Genomic DNA, 19,020 nt, shown 5'->3' on the forward strand with positions numbered 1-19,020 from the left:
ACACACACACACACACACATAAACACACACAGAGTAGGAGGTGTGGAGGAGAAATACTAAGCGTTGTGATGAGATAGTGAGGTAAAATATGACCAGGGTAAATGAGTTCGTAAAATACGATGTAATTTAAGCCGACCCAACGAGCTAGTGTGAGGCGGAGGGATGAGAGGATGGAGTGAGAGGGAGTGGTGGAGGGTGCGTGAGGAAAGGTGTGAGGCAGAGTGTGTGATGGAAGGTATGTGAGGCTGGGTTGGGGAGGCAGAGTGTGCCAGGACGTGTGAGAGATGGTGTTGGGCACGTAGTGTGAGGCAAGATTTGTGAGGTAGGATGTGGGGGGCAGGGTTTGTAAGGCAAGGTGTGCGGTTACTTTCACCCCAGTCAGAGATATGAGCCAAGTCAGACAGGTGTGCGATCCCTTGTTTGTTGAAGTAACTGCCGCTATGGGCGCAGCTGAACCGGATGGAAAGGTGAAGGATGGAGTCATAAGCGCATGAGTGAATAGGGTTAGATGAACGGCTGAGGAGGTAATTGATGAATAAAAGGAAGAGAGTTGATGATAGGACAGAGCCCTGAGAAACACTACTGTTTTATAGGAGAAGAACGATGGCCGTCTACAGCAGCGGCTATAGAACGACCAGAAAGGAAGCTAGAGATGAAGGCATAGATAGGAGGATAGGCCTAGACACCGTCAGAGGGAAGTTTGGAAATTAAAGAATTATGTAAGACTTGATCTAAAGCCTTTGAGATTCAGTGGCAAAGCAAATAGGAATTATCGTCCATTTCAAATATTCAGTTACATATATCCCTCAGGAAGGACATTCTAGTAACCACTGCTTCACCTTCTATGCTTAGATGCACTGAATATGAGAGTGACAGCGAAAAACAAAAATTGATGAACGTTGGAAAAACATGCTGAATATTAGACAAAGGATGTTTGGCTGTGGAAACCTGACATCGTCCACAGCAAGAGGTGTTTTTATAAAGACTGAAGTTATAAATATAAAGTTAGAAAGATACCGTGACGTAAAATGGGTTCGCCAAAATGGGGTAGGAATTTTAATATCATGTAAAGAACTTAAATCAGTAAGACTTGCATAAATCTTAACATCATTCTGGAACAATTATGCTTATCAAACGAGAAAAGCTTAACAGTTCAGTCTCATTTTCAGGTTGATCTGACTCTTACTGGTGTGTTTTGTCTCGCTAAGCTGAACCCCATGCACCACATATGTTGGACCTTGTACAGTAACATCGACATCTAAATAATAAAGCGTGCATCAGTATAACTCCAATTATTCTGTCTCCACACACACACACACACACACACACACACACACACACACACACACACACACACACCGGCTCAGTGGTAAAGCTCTCGCCCAGCATCTGCTAAGACGGGGGTTCTCGCCTTGTTCGGGATGCGAAAAGTTTCACTGACAAAGCAAGTGGGTACAGTCCTCCTTGAGCAAGGGGATGGATGTGTGCGTGTGTGAGGGTCAAGGCTTTCCCCTTAGATAGGAGTATATGAACTCTCAGCTCTCTTCCGGGAGAGTAAAAAGCTGATGATCACAACCATCACGTGATCCTGACCGACCCGGTGAATTACACACACACACACACACACACACACACACACACACACACACACACACACACACACACACACTGCAGCAGGAAAACCACTTGGATAGGGGGCTGACTGTTAGTGACTGAAAAACCAAAAGAACGATAAAAAGACGAAGATGAGACTAAAATCTCCCCAGTATATGAAAATGGACATCAGTGAACTGGATTAGAAGCAAGATGAGACGAGCAAGGAGGAATGAGCTGACAAAATGAGAAATGAGGAAGTGTGAGCCGGGGAGACTAGAAAAAAGGGTCGGGAGAGAAAGTGTGTTAAGGAGGTAATTTGGTGGAGCGAAGTGGATTTGGCGAGAAAATCGGTAGCAAAGGAGAAGAGTAAGTGAGAGAATCGTGCCGCGAGGCTTTAAGGGGAGAGAGAAGAGTAGTTGGTAAGTAGATTGCGTTAAAGAGATCTGTGAGGCAATGCTGGACTGAGAATGGAATTTGTTAGGGAAGAACACTGGAATGTAAATTGGAGTGGGGTGAATATTATGGTATTAAGAGATCTCATTCTTTAATGGGACAAAATGTTTTATGATAAAGCATGATCGCTAAAAAGCTAAAGCAATGACCGTGACAAACTTATTCCGACGTGAACCAAAAGAAGGTCTAATGAAGTGGTATAGGGAAACTGGGGGTGACGAGGCGAAACGAATGCAGACGAAGACGAATGGAATGCGCAAGTGAAAATACTCGTATAGGAGCCCACAGAAGAATGCGAGACTATAAACAGGGGAGATTTTTTTTTTTTTTTCCCCGGCCTATCAACCATTGGGGCCGAAGCCCCTGGTTATTAAGGCCATATATATATATATATATATATATATATATATATATATATATATATATATATATATATATATGTATATACATTTAAACATATATACATATATATACAAACATATATATATACATACATACACACACACACACACACACACACACACACACACACACACACACACACTTCCATGCATACATACAGACACACTTTCGTGCAAACGTACATATATATATAATAATTTTAATTTTATTTATTTTTTTGTATTTTTATTTTTTTAAATTTTTTCTTGGTTTTATATTTTTTTTACCTTATATTATAAAGAAAAACTAACCTAAAAACCCTAAAACTAATTACCTAACAGACAAATCACTAACCTATACTAGATCCTACAGAGACAAATAACTAGACCTACACAAATGGTAAAAATACCTCGACTAACAGAACACCATCGACTGCAGATATGTAATGCCTTTCTACATGACATACCTGCACTCATCACCTGGTGACTGTCAGTCGAGGCACAACCTAATATAGGGGACATCAATATATGAATGGGAACCAGACGAGTCTGGAACATTTCCATATACGTCAGCTGTCGTCCCTAATTAGAATAACTTTAAGCAAGATAATATAATGTATTTACATAATTTGTACAAAAAGTGAAGAACCTCGCCCAGCAGACCACCATCGACTGCAAGTGCCCAATACCTTCCTATATTGCACACTTGCACTCATCAGCTGGTGACTGTCAGGTGGGGAACTTGGCTTAATGTAGGGGACATCTATATTAGAAATAGATCGGTGGGAGGAGGAACTATTTAAAATATGTCAACTGTCAATCCTAATTAATATTACAATATATACATATTTACCGTTGATAAAAACCATAACCACACAGTAAAAAAGTCACATCTCTCTGATCAATCCGGTCTCTCTCAAGAAAGCCATCAATTTATCAGTCATAACAATGTCCCCATCACCCAGGATGGTGGAACGGGTGAAGGGGATGTCTACTGCGCCGCAGTAATTTATAAGTGAAGCACGTTCACGAATAAATCGCCGACAGCGCAGGATGATATGACAGATAGATAACACCACATAACAGATATCACAGTGCAGTGGGAAGCGTCTTTCCATATATGGTTTTATGTGGGTTAAAATGGTGGCATTGAGCCGTAACCGTGCCAACACTTTTTCTTCTAGGCGACTGGAACGGTTGGCAGTGTCCCAGTCGCCCAGGTACGGCTTACAAGTTGGAATATTTAGTCTGGTCCACTGACCTTGCCACAGAAGATTTATTGATTTCTTTCCGAGAGATAGACTCGACCGTAGATCACAAGGAACGTCCCAAGTCTCCTCGAGCTCTACAGCCGACTTTGCAAGTAAGTTAGCCTGCTCATTGCCGTAGATACGACAATGACCAGGCACCCAGATCAGCGTGAATGACTTGTTGCATGAATGCAACTTATTAATGATGCGGCCCTGGATCTCGTGAGAGTCTGTAGTACAAGATGCAATTGCCTGAAGGGCTGATTTTGAATCTGAAAATATGACAAATGAGTCATGCCTAGAATTGAGAGCATAGTCTATGGGTTTGTCAATAGCAAAAAGTTCTGAAGTAAACACAGATGTATGAGTCGGCAACCGAAACCTGAGGGCACATTCAGTCGACCACACACCTGCACCCACACATTCACTCGACTTGGAGCCGTCGGTGTACAATTGATGGGACCCCAAGTGATGAACAACGATGTTACGAAACAAGTGGTGGACCTCCGCCTCCGGCGCCTTGGTCTTTGGTGCTGGGAGCCATATAACATCCACTGTAAAGCCGGGTGGCTCCCAAGGCGCTATATTTTTAAGCACCAACTTGTCACAGTCACTGAGGTCCACATCAAGTTCCTGAGTCAGTAAGTGGAGGCGAGCGGCAAGTGGCCGACGCACCCCCCGCAGAAGGTGGTGGTATTGACGCAGGGGGGTACAGGCCACATTGCCGATATTACTTTTCCTTAATGTCCTTACGCTGTAGGACAAGGCCAGGTGGTCACGGCGAATACGGAGGGGAGGCACATTCGCCTCCTCTTCCATACGAGCCACACGGGTACACCGGACAGCTCCAAGACACATTCGCAAGCATTTATTCTGCAACACATCCAATCCTTTCAGCGTGGCATCAGATGCCGAGCCATACACCTATGCGCCATAGTCTAGCTTCGAGCGAATAAGGGACTTATACACCATTAATAAAGATTTTCTGTCGGCACCCTGTACCCCCTCCACAATATGTCTACCCCCGATGTATATATGTCTCCCCCCCAATGCATACATGCCCCCACTAAACCTGCTAGGTCAGCATGCTTTCCCACCCCTGAAGACAGCGTTATTGCATCAGTTGATACCAGGCAGCCTAGACGGGCAGACTATTTTACTGTGAGCTTGTAATAAACTCCTTATCTAGCTGTTTGTACACGGAGTTTCTATCACCAAAGTATTGCAAGTTACATTTGGTAGCAGCGGTGTTTCGAACCATCAGATTCTGACCGCCTCCACCGATTTAGTGACATCACAAGATACACGACATCTCGCATCTGCCAGCCTCGCCCCTCCTCAGTGCCTCTAGTGGTGTAATACCTGGCTGTGCTTTCCGAGTGTACAATTTTTCTCACCAGTGCTCACCTCTCAAACAACCGCACCCATACGCCTTGTTCCTGACCGCAAGTGTCACCGTCGCTAACCTACGCACCTGTTGCACCTGTTCCCAGCACCTGTTCCGAACTCATCATAACTCCTGCCCCCACAGTGCCACTTATCACTGTCTGCCCACTGCCTGCCCACCACCATTCTCTGCATTTGCAACTCAACAGCTCTACACCTGCCTTGCACCAACATCTGCCCTCACCACCCACCACCGGCCTCCGCCGTCGCCCGCATCTGATCTGCATTATGGAGCCTCCTACGACCGCCACTCCCTGCTGGTGATTCATCGCGGCGTCTCTTCTCCTCTCCGCCCAGCTGTCTCTCCACTGCCGCCCCGCCCGGCCCTGTCCCGCCCCACCCCACCCCGCCCCAGCCCAGCTACGCCCAGCCACCCCTGCACGTCACACATCTCGACACTCCCGTTTCTACTGTGTAACTATAGTATATCTTTCCTTTCTATAGAGATTATCCTCGATTTTCTCTACAGATTGGTTTTTGTAAATATTCCATCTCATTTCCATTACCCCGTTTTCATCTTCACCTACGTTATTTATACTCCATCTCATCCTTCGCATTTTATTTAAACCATCCATGCCCGCACCTTCATTCATTTTCACACCTCGTGTATTCCATTCTCTCATTGTTATTTATACATTTCCACTTACGTATCCATCTTCATCCTTTCATCTTCCATTGCCGCATTAAATGCCATACTTTCCACATCAACCGCTTACCACCAGCCCTCTCGACCCGGAAACATCACCTGATCATACCCCGTCTGCCGACTCTAACACAATCACTCATTTACGAAGTGGCAAAGAGTACCACCGCCCTGTACCTGAGACTCCTGTTTCACTTCCTGCAGAATCACTTACTACCCGTCCTCCACTCGTAAATTCAGATACCTCCTCCTCTACTCCTGCCTCTACACTCCCTTCTTCCTCTACTCCTTCCCCTGTCGTTCCCTCTCCTGCCTCCCTTCATACCCCGTCTTGCTCGCCTTTAACTGCCACTACCTTCTCTCTCTCCCACACCTCTCCTGCCGCCACTTCTACACTTCCAGCCATGGCCAACCCTCCACAGTCTATCTATCTCGACGATGCCAATCGTCCCAAATTTACCGGCCAGGACTCAACTTGGTCTGTCTATGATTTCCTCAGAGAAGTCGAAACAGAAATACACAATAGACAAATAACCGATGAATCGCTCAAAGTACCCTACCTCCTCGGTCGCTTGCACCACGGTAAATCGGACATCGGATCCACGATCCGTGCAGGACATTTCGATAGCATTAGTACCTTTGCTGATTTTCGTAAGGAACTCATCAGCCTTTGTTGCCAGCATTCAAATACCACGTCTCTCATGGGATTCATTAATCTCCTAAACCAACTAGATGAGGACTTGCGCGTCCCAGCGCAATATGCCAAGCTCCGTGAAGCTGCCGCCGCCATGAAAGCATCTAGTAGCGAGATGCTCCAATTACTGGTAGGCACGAAATTGTTAGAAGACAAGAATGGCATTCCAATGCTTTCACTCACCAACTTTGCTGACTTAATTGGTTACCTCAGATTGCTTCACTGGCTTACTCCTAAACAGCGAGAGCTAGCCTTGGAAATCGGTTTCAATCCAGGAGATAAAATTATTCAGGTCACTAAAGCCATTCATGAAAGAACAGGTTCGAACTACACGCGTCAGGGCACCACCCAACCCTTGGCCTCCTCAGTCTGTCACACCTCCACTACCCCAGACCAATCTCGCTCCCGTCCCACCACACGCGGCAGACCTGCCACACATCGCTCTCCTACCACAGGTCGTGATCAATCTAGCACCCGACGGAACAGACAATCTTTGATTCTTTGCTGGTACTGTGGTCATCCTGGACATCGAGCATCCAATTGCGACTGTACATACAGACGTCCTCACACCCAAACCAGACAGCGTACGCCTTCCCGCTCACGTCATCCACACTGCAAATACCACAAATCAAGCACGACTCACACCACTGAGGAATGTCGTTACCTCAACCACCAACAGTCGGGGCAAGCGCCGCGCCCGTATCGGACCAATATCACGTAGAACCAGAAACCCAACTCCCCATCCGCCATGTAGGTCCCATAACATCCTCGGGTTTAGTCATTTTCGGCAGCAGTCATGACATACCAACGTCATTCTTCTTGGACACAGGATCTATAGTAAATCTCATCTCCGAAAATTTCTTACAAATTATTCATCGACATCACAACCACGTCAGTTTCCTAGAACCACCAGACATTCGCCTATGTGGTGTCAATGGCTCAGAGTTTAAGGTTAAGGGAAGAGTCACCCTTGAAGTCACACTACACGGAGATTTGCCCCGTATCCCAATTGAATTTCATGTCACTAATGACTTGCAGTATCCCGCAGATGCCGTTATTGGTTTCTCCACCATGGCACAACACTCCATTGCATTAGTACCTGCTTGTGGTAGTATAGACATTTCTGGATTCCTGGTTTACACTATGGAATGTCCCCGTCCTGTTCTTACGATCAAATCAGTCCTTCAATTACCTCTGTCCCTAGCACTACCAAAAAGTCTACCCCAGCCCAAACCACCACTATCATCATCTGAGAATACAGAGATCATTCCTTTACTGACTGCGAGCAAGGACATAAATTCCTCAATGTCTCCTGATACATCATCTCAGCCTTCGAACATGGCTCTTACCTCCTTTCCCGACAATACTATCGCTGACTCAGACATGTCTCAGTTACCTACCTCACACAGTCTGAATGATCTCCAACACGCAGAGACGAAACGTGCAGTAACGAATACATGCACAATTTTGTTACCGCATGAGTTCACCAAAGTCTCTGTTTGTGTTGCCGGTGCGAAAGAAGGAGTGGATGTACTAACCCTACCTGAGACGTGTTATGTGAATGGCTTGACTTATGAGTCAGCGTGGTGTACTGTCTTAGACGACAGTTTATGCTACCTGTACTTGCTCAATGTCATAAATGCTCCACTAAAACTTAAAAGTGGTGTAAAGATTGGAGACTTCCTAGTATACCCAGTGGCCGTAAAGGTGTGCCAGGATTCCTCAGTTCCTGCTACTCAGACTGATGATACGCCAATCGGTGTATATACTATTAACTCTACAGGATCTGCGCCGACGTATTCACCCGATATGCTCTCACATCTCACTTGCACAGATTTCCCAGAAAATACGCCTCAACTCCTCGACCTTCTGACCTCATACAGAAACGTGGTTGCCTTACCTGGTGAACCGATGGGTAGAACAGACCTTGTCAAACATACGATTGACCTACTACCAGGAACTCAGCCAATTTACATACCAGCGTATCGATTTCTTCACAGCCAGAGAAAGCAGACAGATGAAATGGTACAGAACATGTTAGACCAGGACATTATTGAACCCTCCGTCAGTCCATGGAATAGCCCACTTTTCTTAGTACCAAAGAAGGACGGCAACTTTCGACCAGTAGCCGACTATTGTAAGGTCAATTCTGTCACCGTTCCAGACCATTTCCCGTTACCTGTCCTCACTGATTTGCTAGAATCCCTTGGTGACAATAACGTAGCCTTTTCATCTTTAGACCTCCTCAGCGGGTACTGGCAGGTCAAAATGGAAGAGTCCTCTCGCCCAGTTACAGCCTTTAGCACCCCTTCCGGACATTTTCAGTTTAAGAGACTCCCTTTTGGTCTGAGAAATGCTCCTTCCGTGTTCATGCGACTTATCTATTCAGTCTTCAGTGGTATGATGGGACACTCTCTTTTTGCTTACCTAGATGATATCATTGTTGTGAGTAAATCCATCCCTGATCATTTTACCAAACTCCAGCAAGTCTTTGAACGCCTCCAGCTCGCAGGCCTGAAAATCAATCTCAGTAAATGTGACTTCCTGCGAAAGAAATGAAATTCCTAGGCCATGTCGTAGATGCACAAGGCATTCATACTAATGAGGATAAAACTAAGGCGATTATTAACTTCCCAGAACCCACCACTACCGAAGCTGTACGAAGTTTCCTGGGCCTCAGTGGCTATTATCATCGCTACATATGGGATTATGCAAAGATCGCCGCTCCTCTGACCCACTTACTCAAGCAGAATGAGCCCTTTGTTTGGACTAATGCCCAGTCACAGGCTTTCCAAAAGCTAAAGACAGCTCTTGTAAATGCCCCTGTTCTAGCATTCCCTGATTATACCACACCCTTCCTTCTCTGCACAGACGCCTCAGGCACTGGACTTGGTGCCGTTTTGATGCAACTCGATGAAGCATCAAGGAAGCGCGTAATAGCGTATGCTAGTCACACCCTTACAACCGCTGAACGCAACTACAGTGTCACAGATCTCGAAGCGCTAGTGGTAATCTGGTCCTTGAAACATTTCAGGGATATAGTCTATGGTTATCCAGTGCATATCCAAACAGACCACCTTCCACTATGTGATTTGTTCAAGAATCACAACCTAACAGGTAGGTTAGCTAGATGGTCTGTCATCATCCAGGACTTTAATCCCACTTTTCAATATGTACCAGGCAAGTTGAATGTAGTCACAAACGCACTCTCCCGTCACGTAGCAGCAGCTATAACATCACTGCAGCCTGAAGTAACTGAAAACACTACACTAACGTCAGAAGTTGTTCGAAACTTTCAGTGCCAAGACCCCATGTGGTCCAAAGTCATTTATTTCCTAGAATTTGGCGATGCCTCGACCTTACCTACTCTGCCAGTATCACTAGATGAGTTCATGCTAGATGATGATCTCTTGTATCGGAAAACACTGCTAACAGGCACAGATATGCCCAATCGCGAATTACGCCAACTTGTTGTCCCCACTGCCCTGATACCAAAGGTTCTTCATATTGTTCATAACACTCCTCAGGCTTCCCATCCAGGTAAAGACCGATGCTTGCGCCAAGCACATCTCAAATACTATTGGCCAACCATGCGCCGCGATATCAATGCCCACTGTGACCCTTGCCTCTCCTGCCACCGCCACAAAGGATCAACCGGCTTACCAGCACCTCTCTTACAATACCCAATCCCGTCACGACCATGGGAAACTGTCTCAATCGATCTCTTAAAAATACCTCTCACAGAATCTGGCACTGAGTACTTGTTCGTAGCGGTCGACCACTTCTCCCGCTACTGTGTCCTCGTACCCCTCTCCGACAAGACTGCGAAGAGCGTTGGATGTGCCCTTGTAGATCACGTAATTTGCCCGTTCAGTACCCCTCATACCATTCTTACTGACAACGGTACAGAGTTCAACAATAGCCTTCTCGATGAGATCTGTCGCCACTTTCATATCAGTAAGTGCAATGTCGTGCCTAACCATCCGGCTTCCAATGGCCTTGTAGAACGCCACAACCGAAAAATCTTAGAGTGCCTCAGACATCTAGGCTCCCATAGTTCGTCCTGGGATGACTGGATTCCCCAAGTGGCATTCTCCATCAATAGTTCCATCAATGCATCCATTGCTGAATCTCCCTTCTTCGTCCTCTTTGGCTTTGACAAGGATCTCCCATACTCTCTCTTATCCTCAAAGCCAGAACCCATCTACAACATGAATGATTATGTTAAACTAAAATTGGCCAACTTCCAGACAATCCACCAGTATGTCCAATCCACTTTGGCTTTCTCTCAGGAGGACACGCTGCAGCGCCAACATAAGTCCGCCTCTCCTATCACTATCAATGTAGGCGATCTTGTCTTTGCTCATTCCCATACGCGTTCCTCTAAGTTGGATGACAAATTTACAGGGCCCCACCGCGTCCTCACTCAACAAGGCAACAAATTTCACCTCCAGGACCTGTCCACTAGGGACACCAGATGGGTCCACATCGATGACTTAAAGTGAGCACCCCGTGGCCTCGTGTTGGAAGAGTCACTTACACAACCTCCTGCACCCTCTTCCCCTCCTCCCATCCCTCAGTCTACCTTGTCTCCACCTATCCCTCAGTCTCCTTCCTCTCCACCTCCACCTGCTCATTCATCAATCAATCAATATCGGTCCAAACTGTGCTCTGCCCATCAACCTCTTCACGACCTCCCCCATTAACTCTACCCTGATTTTCTAGGTACGATGTTAGCGATCTCCCTGCTGGCAGTGCTGACCCTCATGGGGTCTGGGTCAGGTCAGGACGATGGTGGAGTACGTCCTGGGGCCTTGGTCGACTCGGGAGGCGAGGTAATGCTTATCGAAGACGTAGCCTCTTTGCGCTACGATCTTGCGCCCCTGGCCGACGTAGCCATTGCCCTACCTGCCTACGCGCACCAGCTCCGTGGAATCAGGACCCATCTCACGGCCCTCATGGGGACACACAACCCGAATGAGTATCTCTATAACCTTTTCCTCCCACTCTCCTGGTAATTGCAATACATAAGTAACAGATTCACTGAGCTCAACGACACATTTTCCATTCCGACACCCGTTGGTTGTTCTCGTGTGAAACGAGGTCTCTTCGACTTCGGCGGTGAGATTCTGAGTGGCTTGTTTGGCGTTGCTACAGCCCGTGACATTTCTGGCTTCAAATCTGATCTCACTCATTTAGCTTCAGCCCTAGAATCACAACGCCGAGTCATTAAAATCCAACACACTATGTTACAGAAGCTCACAACCCAACTCAATGAAGTCACGTCCACTCTAAACAATTTCACCGATATCTTACAACGCCACCTTTCAGATCTTAACGTTATCTCTCAGTTCTTCTACCTCAAACTCAACATGGATAATCTCCAACTAGCCATTGACTCTCTCTTGTCTCAAGTCTCTGCCTTGGTTCGTATCCTGGTCGATGCTATCAATGGACGTGTCACTGCCGACTTAGTACCTGTCTCAGCTCTCCGTTCTGTCCTGGAATGGGCTCACTCCACCTTCGGTCTCTCCCCAGTCCTCCCTTACTCCTCCCTTGAATATTATTATCCTGTTCTCGAAGCCACTCTTCTCACCACATACGTCGTCGTCCATATTCCTCTCTGTTCTGCCATAACCTTTCACCTTTTCCACATCATTCCCTTCCCTTTCCACCTCAACAACTCCTTGTTACAGGTATCTGTTCCTTCAGAATATTTCCTCCTCTCCCATGATCATCTTTCCGTTGCCTTCCTTTCTTCCACAGACCTCCAGCAATGTTCCTCCCTTACTCCGACCTCTCGTCTCTGTGCTGCCCACCTTTTCGCTATCTTCCCTAGCAGTGCTACACCCTGTGAGTCTTCTTTAGTTCGCAACCATTCCATCTACTCGGCCTGTTCTTTTGTCCCAGCTCCTGACCTCCCGGTCCACCATGCTCATCTCAACCATGTCCAGTACTTCTTCTTTGCTGTTCCCATCTCTGTCACAATCATGTGTCCTGGTTCTTCGGTTCGATCCGTCCCCGCTAGTGGTCTCTACAAAGCACCTGACTATTGTACCGTCAAATCAGAGTCCGTCATCACTTACGCCACGCGCTATCACCAAGCTGTCCGTAATCACTCCTATGACATCTTTCAACCACTCGACATGCCTTCAACCCTACCATCTGCCAACATTACCATCACCTCCCCTAACTTGCGCATGCTCACCTTCCTCAATGACAGTGATTTCATTATGGATCAATTTTCTCTGGCCTTCAGCCATTCATGGGTTCATCCAACAGTTGTGTTTCCCCCTGTGGTTATCGCTTTCATAGGTTTTCTACTCATCATCTCTGCAGTGCATTGTTGTGTCAGAAAAATGGAACGTCGACTTCAGGAAATCAGAGTCACTACAGGCATAGTACGCCCTACACACGACGTAGAAACTCCCCGTACTTAGTGCCCTCACATTCATTGACTACCAATGCCATCTGACAATTAACCAACCTATGAACAGAACTCTGCCAACTAGAAAATGATGGTTTTTCTTTAATGCATTACTGAGTGCCAGTGTATCCTACAGAAAATACAAAAAAAAAAAAAATGAAGGAAGAACAACAATAGAACTCTCATATCTACTCCTTGTTTATCATGTATCACACTATTATTGTGTAATTCCCATTGAGTTTATGTATACCTTCGACCCCTTACTGGATTTGTACTTATTATTCCTTGTATATTTTACATGTATATATCCTTCTCATTCCCACCCCTCAACATGGCCATGTCTCCCCTACTGCCCCTGTAGCATACTTATCCCTTGTACAAACCTCCCGGTCCTTCCTTACCACTATAATCAAACACCATTTAACTCCTGGTGTCAGGAGCCACCGTCTCAGCTACCCGGGGGAGTAGTGTACCCCTTCCACAATATGTCTACCCTCGATGTATATATGTCCCCCCCCCAGTGCATACATGCCCCCACTAAACTTGCTAGGTCAGCACGCTTTCCCACGCCTGAAGACGGCGTTATTGCATCAGTTGATACCAGGCAGCCTAGACGGGCAGACTATTTTACTGTGAGCTTGTAATAAACTCCTTATCTAGCTGTTTGTACACGGAGTTTCTATCACCAAAGTATTGCAAGTTACAACCCCATGTGGTACCCGCTAGGTACTTAAGGACATTTAATGGTTTATCACAACGAGCAAGCAAAGTATTAACGTGAAGTTTAAAATTCATTCTATGATCAAAATGTATTCCTAAAAATTATACAAAATTTTGAAAAGGTACCGCCTGATTATCCAAAGTTAAGCACAAATTAGGTTCATTACGATTAGTAAAGACTATAGCGGCACCCTTAAGGACGGAAAACTTAAATCCCACTGCAAGGCCCATTGGTGGACGGAGTCAAGGGCTGCTTGAATCCGCCCAGCCGAAAATTGTGCATTACGGGAAGAGTGCCATATTGCACAATCGTCAGCGTAGAGCGAGTATTTAAGATTCCTCGGGATGGGAGCTGATGACAGAATATCATTGACCATAATACTAAATAAAGTAGGACTAAGCACACTTCCCTGTGGCACCCCGTTTTCCTGGATAAATATATCCGATGTTACGTTACGGGGCAATTTGACAGAGAAAGTTCTGTTCCTTAAGAAATTTGAAATAAAAACAGGCAAATTTTCTCTTAAACCATAAGCATAGAGCTTCATTAGTATACCGTGTCGCCATGTCATGTCATAGGCTTTATGGATGTCCAAGAACACCCCTATCATGAATTCTTTATTGGCAAATGCCTCTGCAATACAATGCTCCAAATTCATTAAATGATCTAGTGAACTTCTGTATTTACGGAAGCCACATTGTTGATCATTTAACAAATTCTTCGACTCTAAAACAAAAAGAAGCCTATTGTTAACCATACGTTCCATGACTTTACATAGACAAGAAGTCAACACAATAGGACGAAATGAAGTGGGATTCATAAGATGACCAGCCTCTTTGGGTATCGGTATGACGTGCGCAAAGTGCCATGAGTTTGGGAACGTTCGAGACGTCCAAATCTCATTGTACAGTGCTAACATCTTAATCAGGTTGTCCTGATTAAGATGCTGGATCATACCGTACGTGATGGTGTCTGGTCCAGGGTTGGTGTCTTTACAGGATTTAAGGGCAAGGAGCAGTTCATCTAGCATAAACTCTTGGTTGTACGGGGAGTCTACGTCTTCTGTGGCAAAGTCTAATATCTGTAGCTCAGTCATGCGTTTATGATGTTGAAAACGCGGATCATAATTGGCTGAGTTACTTACATGAGAAAAACTCCTGGCGAGGATGTTAGCAACGTCCATGGGCTTGTCATAGATGTTATAATTAACCTGAAGGATGGTGATTGGAAAATATGGGCCTTTATTATTTAATATTCTTATAGTGGACCAGACTTTACGTAATGGTGTTGTAAGAGTCACCGTGGACACAAAGGACCCCCAGGAGTCACGTTTGGCCCTTCTTATTATTCTCCTTGCCTCAGCCCATACTTGTTTGTATGCAATAAAGTTTTCCTTAGTGGGCTGACTATCAAAAATCCTATATCTCCTATTGCGTTTTCTTAATGCTTGTCGGCAATCCGGCGTCCACCAATGTGCTCTATGCTTCGCATGAACTGTAGAAGTCTTGGGAATAGCAGCCTCAGCTGCGTGTAATATGGAAGTAGTTGTTTTTTCGACCTTAACATCTATGGTCTCCCCAGGTATATCTAAATTGGCGATCCTTGAGAAGGATCCCCAATCTGCTTTCTTATAGTTAAATTTTGGAGGTGGAGGGTCCGACACGATGTCGCGTGTATAAGAAAGACAGATGGGTAAATGATCACTTCCCAAGGAGTCATCGTAAGGGTCCCATGAGAGATCTTGATGTATACCAGGGGAGGCCAAAGATAAGTCAATGGCCGAAAAGTTACCAGTACGATCATCTACACGAGTCGCTCTACCATCGTTCAGAAGACAGAGGTTGGACTGTAGTATTAGGTTGGCTACTTGCTCCCCATGACCATCAATCCTCAAGCTACCCCATTGATAGTGATGGGCGTTAAAGTCGCCCAACACTAACTTATTTCCAGGCAGATGTTCAACTAGTGAATTTCAAGCATCACTATCAATGGGGCCGTGTGGAGGACAGTGCAGAGAGCAAATAGACAGATACGTGTTATTAAATTTTACTCTGCACGCGACAGCTTCCAGGGTAGAATTTAGAATCACTTCCGTTTGTGGGTGTGATTTGTGTGTGTATATGGCAACTCCATGACCTTCATATCTTCTATACAAGTGATAGTGTTTGAACTGTGGAGGATCAGGGTGATCCTCCAGGCACGTCTCTTGTAAACAAACAACGTCTGGCCTGTGTATTGACAGCAAGATTGCTATATCTTGTAACTTATTCCCAATACCTCTACAATTCCACTGTAATAGAGTGAATGCGGCGGTTTAAGATTTTCGTTGGGGGCCAGTGTGCTTTGTCTTTTTTTGTCGCCTGCCAGTAGGCGAGCGACTACCGGGGGACCTATCCCGGTGCTTACTCATGGAAACCTCCATATTCTCATCAATTACAAGACTCCCAGACTCCACCGAGGAAGAGCTATTCTTTCTCTCCCTCGCTGGACCAGGAGCGGGAAGGACATGAGGACGTGTCGGCTTGGTGAGGGTGGTCAGATTAATCTTATCAGACTTGTCAGGCTTCGATTTTGGCCGCACCGACTGCGAAGGAGCAGCGGCAGCCTGAGAGTAAGAAGTGGCGACAGGGATGTCTGTAAGAGAGTTGGAACGTACAGGGGGTCTAAACTTAGAGGTAGGGCAAGTGGCATGTGGAGCGAAGGTAAGGTCAGTCTGTGTCTCCACGGTGCACATCACGGGACGGGACACAACCGCCGATGCATAGGAGACATTAGGCTTGGGAGTTGCATGCAACTCCTTCACCTTCTTCCTAGCATCATAAAAGGATATGCCCTCAGTCGCTTTCACTGTGCAGACCTCTTTCTCCTCCTTCCACTTGGGACAAGCCCTAGACGAAGTGGAGTGAGCATCCTTACAGTGGAAGCAGCATTCAGTCTCTGATGTACAGCGGTCAGCAGAATGTCCTACAGTCACACACTTGCCACATACTACGTTTGAAGCTCAACAAGCCTTTTCATGATGTCCATAGAGTTGACATTTTCCACAACGAAGGGGATTGGGTATGTAAGGTCTCACATTAATAATTTCATATCCTACATTCACATTAGCAGGGAGAGATACTTTGCCAAAAGTCAAAACTACTGTGGCTGTCTTCGTCCTTATGCCTTCCTGGAAACGGGTTATGAATCTCGCCTCTATGACATCTTGCTGAGAAAGTTCCTGTACAATTTCTTCTTCCTCCATAAGCACAAGATCCCTGCAGGTGATAACACCCTTGCAGGAATTCATGGAGTGGGGAATCGTTGTCTGGACATCATGACAATGGAACTTCCTCAGTTTAAGCAAATCCTTGACCTGAGCTGAATTCATGGTCTTTACGAGGAGGTCTCCACTCGCAAGTTTTTTCACTTGTTCCACCTCTCCTGCACACCCATCAATCACCTTCTTGATGATGAAGGGATTGAGGCTGGACAGGGGAGTGGAACCAACCGCATGAATCAATATAAACTCGGCATTATGTACATGAATGTCAAGGCGGGTACGTGTCTGGGGCCGTTCAGTCCGGGGGCAGCCCGTCCGTGAGACAGTCGGGGGTCGGTCAGGACTACCTCCCCCCCTGAAGGGGGGGGAGGCAGCAGTGGCGTCTTCTATATTGACCACTTCCCCCTAAAGGGGGAAGTGGGAAGAAGGAGGAAAAACAAACAAGAGACAAAAACCCAGGACAACACACCTATGGCTAAGATTGCCCTCTCAAACCACTCCAGGGAGGCCCGACCGTGTTACTTCACACCCCAGAGCGATCAGTTGGGGGGACCCTCCGTGGGCGAGTAAGCAAAGGTAATCTTAGTAAATAGATATAGACACTTACTATATCTCTAGCAAGGGTAGGGAGGAAAACTAGTACTACCTAATCCTAAGCGTCACCAGAAAAGTGAAAAAAAAAAGCTAATGCCGGTGAGGCAGCCCTGAAAACTAGAGGAGAGAGTAGATGAAAACCGTCCTCTCTCTCCGCGACCATGCATCAAAGTCCCCAGGGGAGAAGTGGCAAAGATGTATATATATATGGAAGGCGAGAAGCAAATATTGATCTCAGAAAATAAATCAGGATGAAAGAAGGGAAATATGCTTAATAGGAGAGTACAATAGATTTGCCCTGGAATCTCAGTCGTTTGCAGTTACACTGATTCAGTTTCAGTCACTTTTCAATTGCAACAGATTGGCAGAATATATGGGAATTTGTTTACACAGCCCAATGCGGAACATAGTACCCATGTGAACGGTGCCAGAATAAATTTTTGTAGATATTTTTTTCTCGTGTTGTAATTGTGTATTGAAGATGACCAATTTTCAGCGATTCAAACCCCCCCCCACTCCGAAGTTGTTTCAATTACACACGACTAAAACCCATGCATCTGCGTACAATAATTTTTGCACCATTGAACGCAGAATTGTATATCGATGCTAATTACGTACATTTTGTGGAGGAAAACATGATTTTGAGTGATATTTAACTGTTCAGATAAGGGCCGATTTTCAACCATGCCTTCTGCTGCTCGAAACCGAGGATTCCCTGTTTCGATCCAGACGACCTCCCCTCGACGCATTCCGCCTAATGAATAGCCAATGGGAACAATTGTTAGGGACCAAAGCGCCCCGTTAGAATATTTCAATCGACATGAAATTGAAGTAGGGCCATCTGTGACATAATTGCAACCATCCTGCCAAGTTTCATGGCAATCTTTTTTCTGGTTTCGGCAGCGCTACAGAGACAGACAGACAGACTAGCACACGGCTAGATTTATAGAGCACCAGTGCTTGCCCGCAAAATTTGCGGGACTAACTAATAACGATTTCATCACAGAATGCTTGCAAATACCTATATTTTTGCTTCCATACCGTTACTGAGCCCACAATGACCAATCCTGATCAAATAATCGAAGAAATTATTTTCGTATATTTTCGCGAGTCGCTATTTTCGACAATTTCGCTCCGTCGCGTCGCCCGCAACGGCCAAATTTTGGAGGGGGGGATTTTTCTGACACTCAGTGGACTTACCCTTAACTAGTGCAAAAAAATTAGGTCGATGTCTCTCACCGTTCTCGGGAAAGGAACGAACAAACTCACAGACAGACTCACATATTCACAGTATATCTTTATTTGGATTAGAAATTAACGAGTAAATCTGCACTGATGTGTTTGTGTGTGTGTGTGTGTGTGTGTGTGTGTGTGTGTGTGTGTGTGAGAGAGAGAGAGAGAGAGAGAGAGAGAGAGAGAGAGGTGTTTGCCTGAAAAGTGAAAGCCTCCAGACAGCAAAAGAATTCAGTTCTATGGTCCTTGTATTCCATTATCATGCTGCCGTGAAGAGACCCCATCAGAATAAACGATCATAGGAATCCTGGTCTGTTGATA

This window comes from Coenobita brevimanus, chromosome 6, assembly GCF_032717465.1.
Source record: "Coenobita brevimanus isolate Jiangsu-jjx chromosome 6, ASM3271746v2, whole genome shotgun sequence".
NCBI lineage: Eukaryota > Metazoa > Arthropoda > Malacostraca > Decapoda > Coenobitidae > Coenobita > Coenobita brevimanus.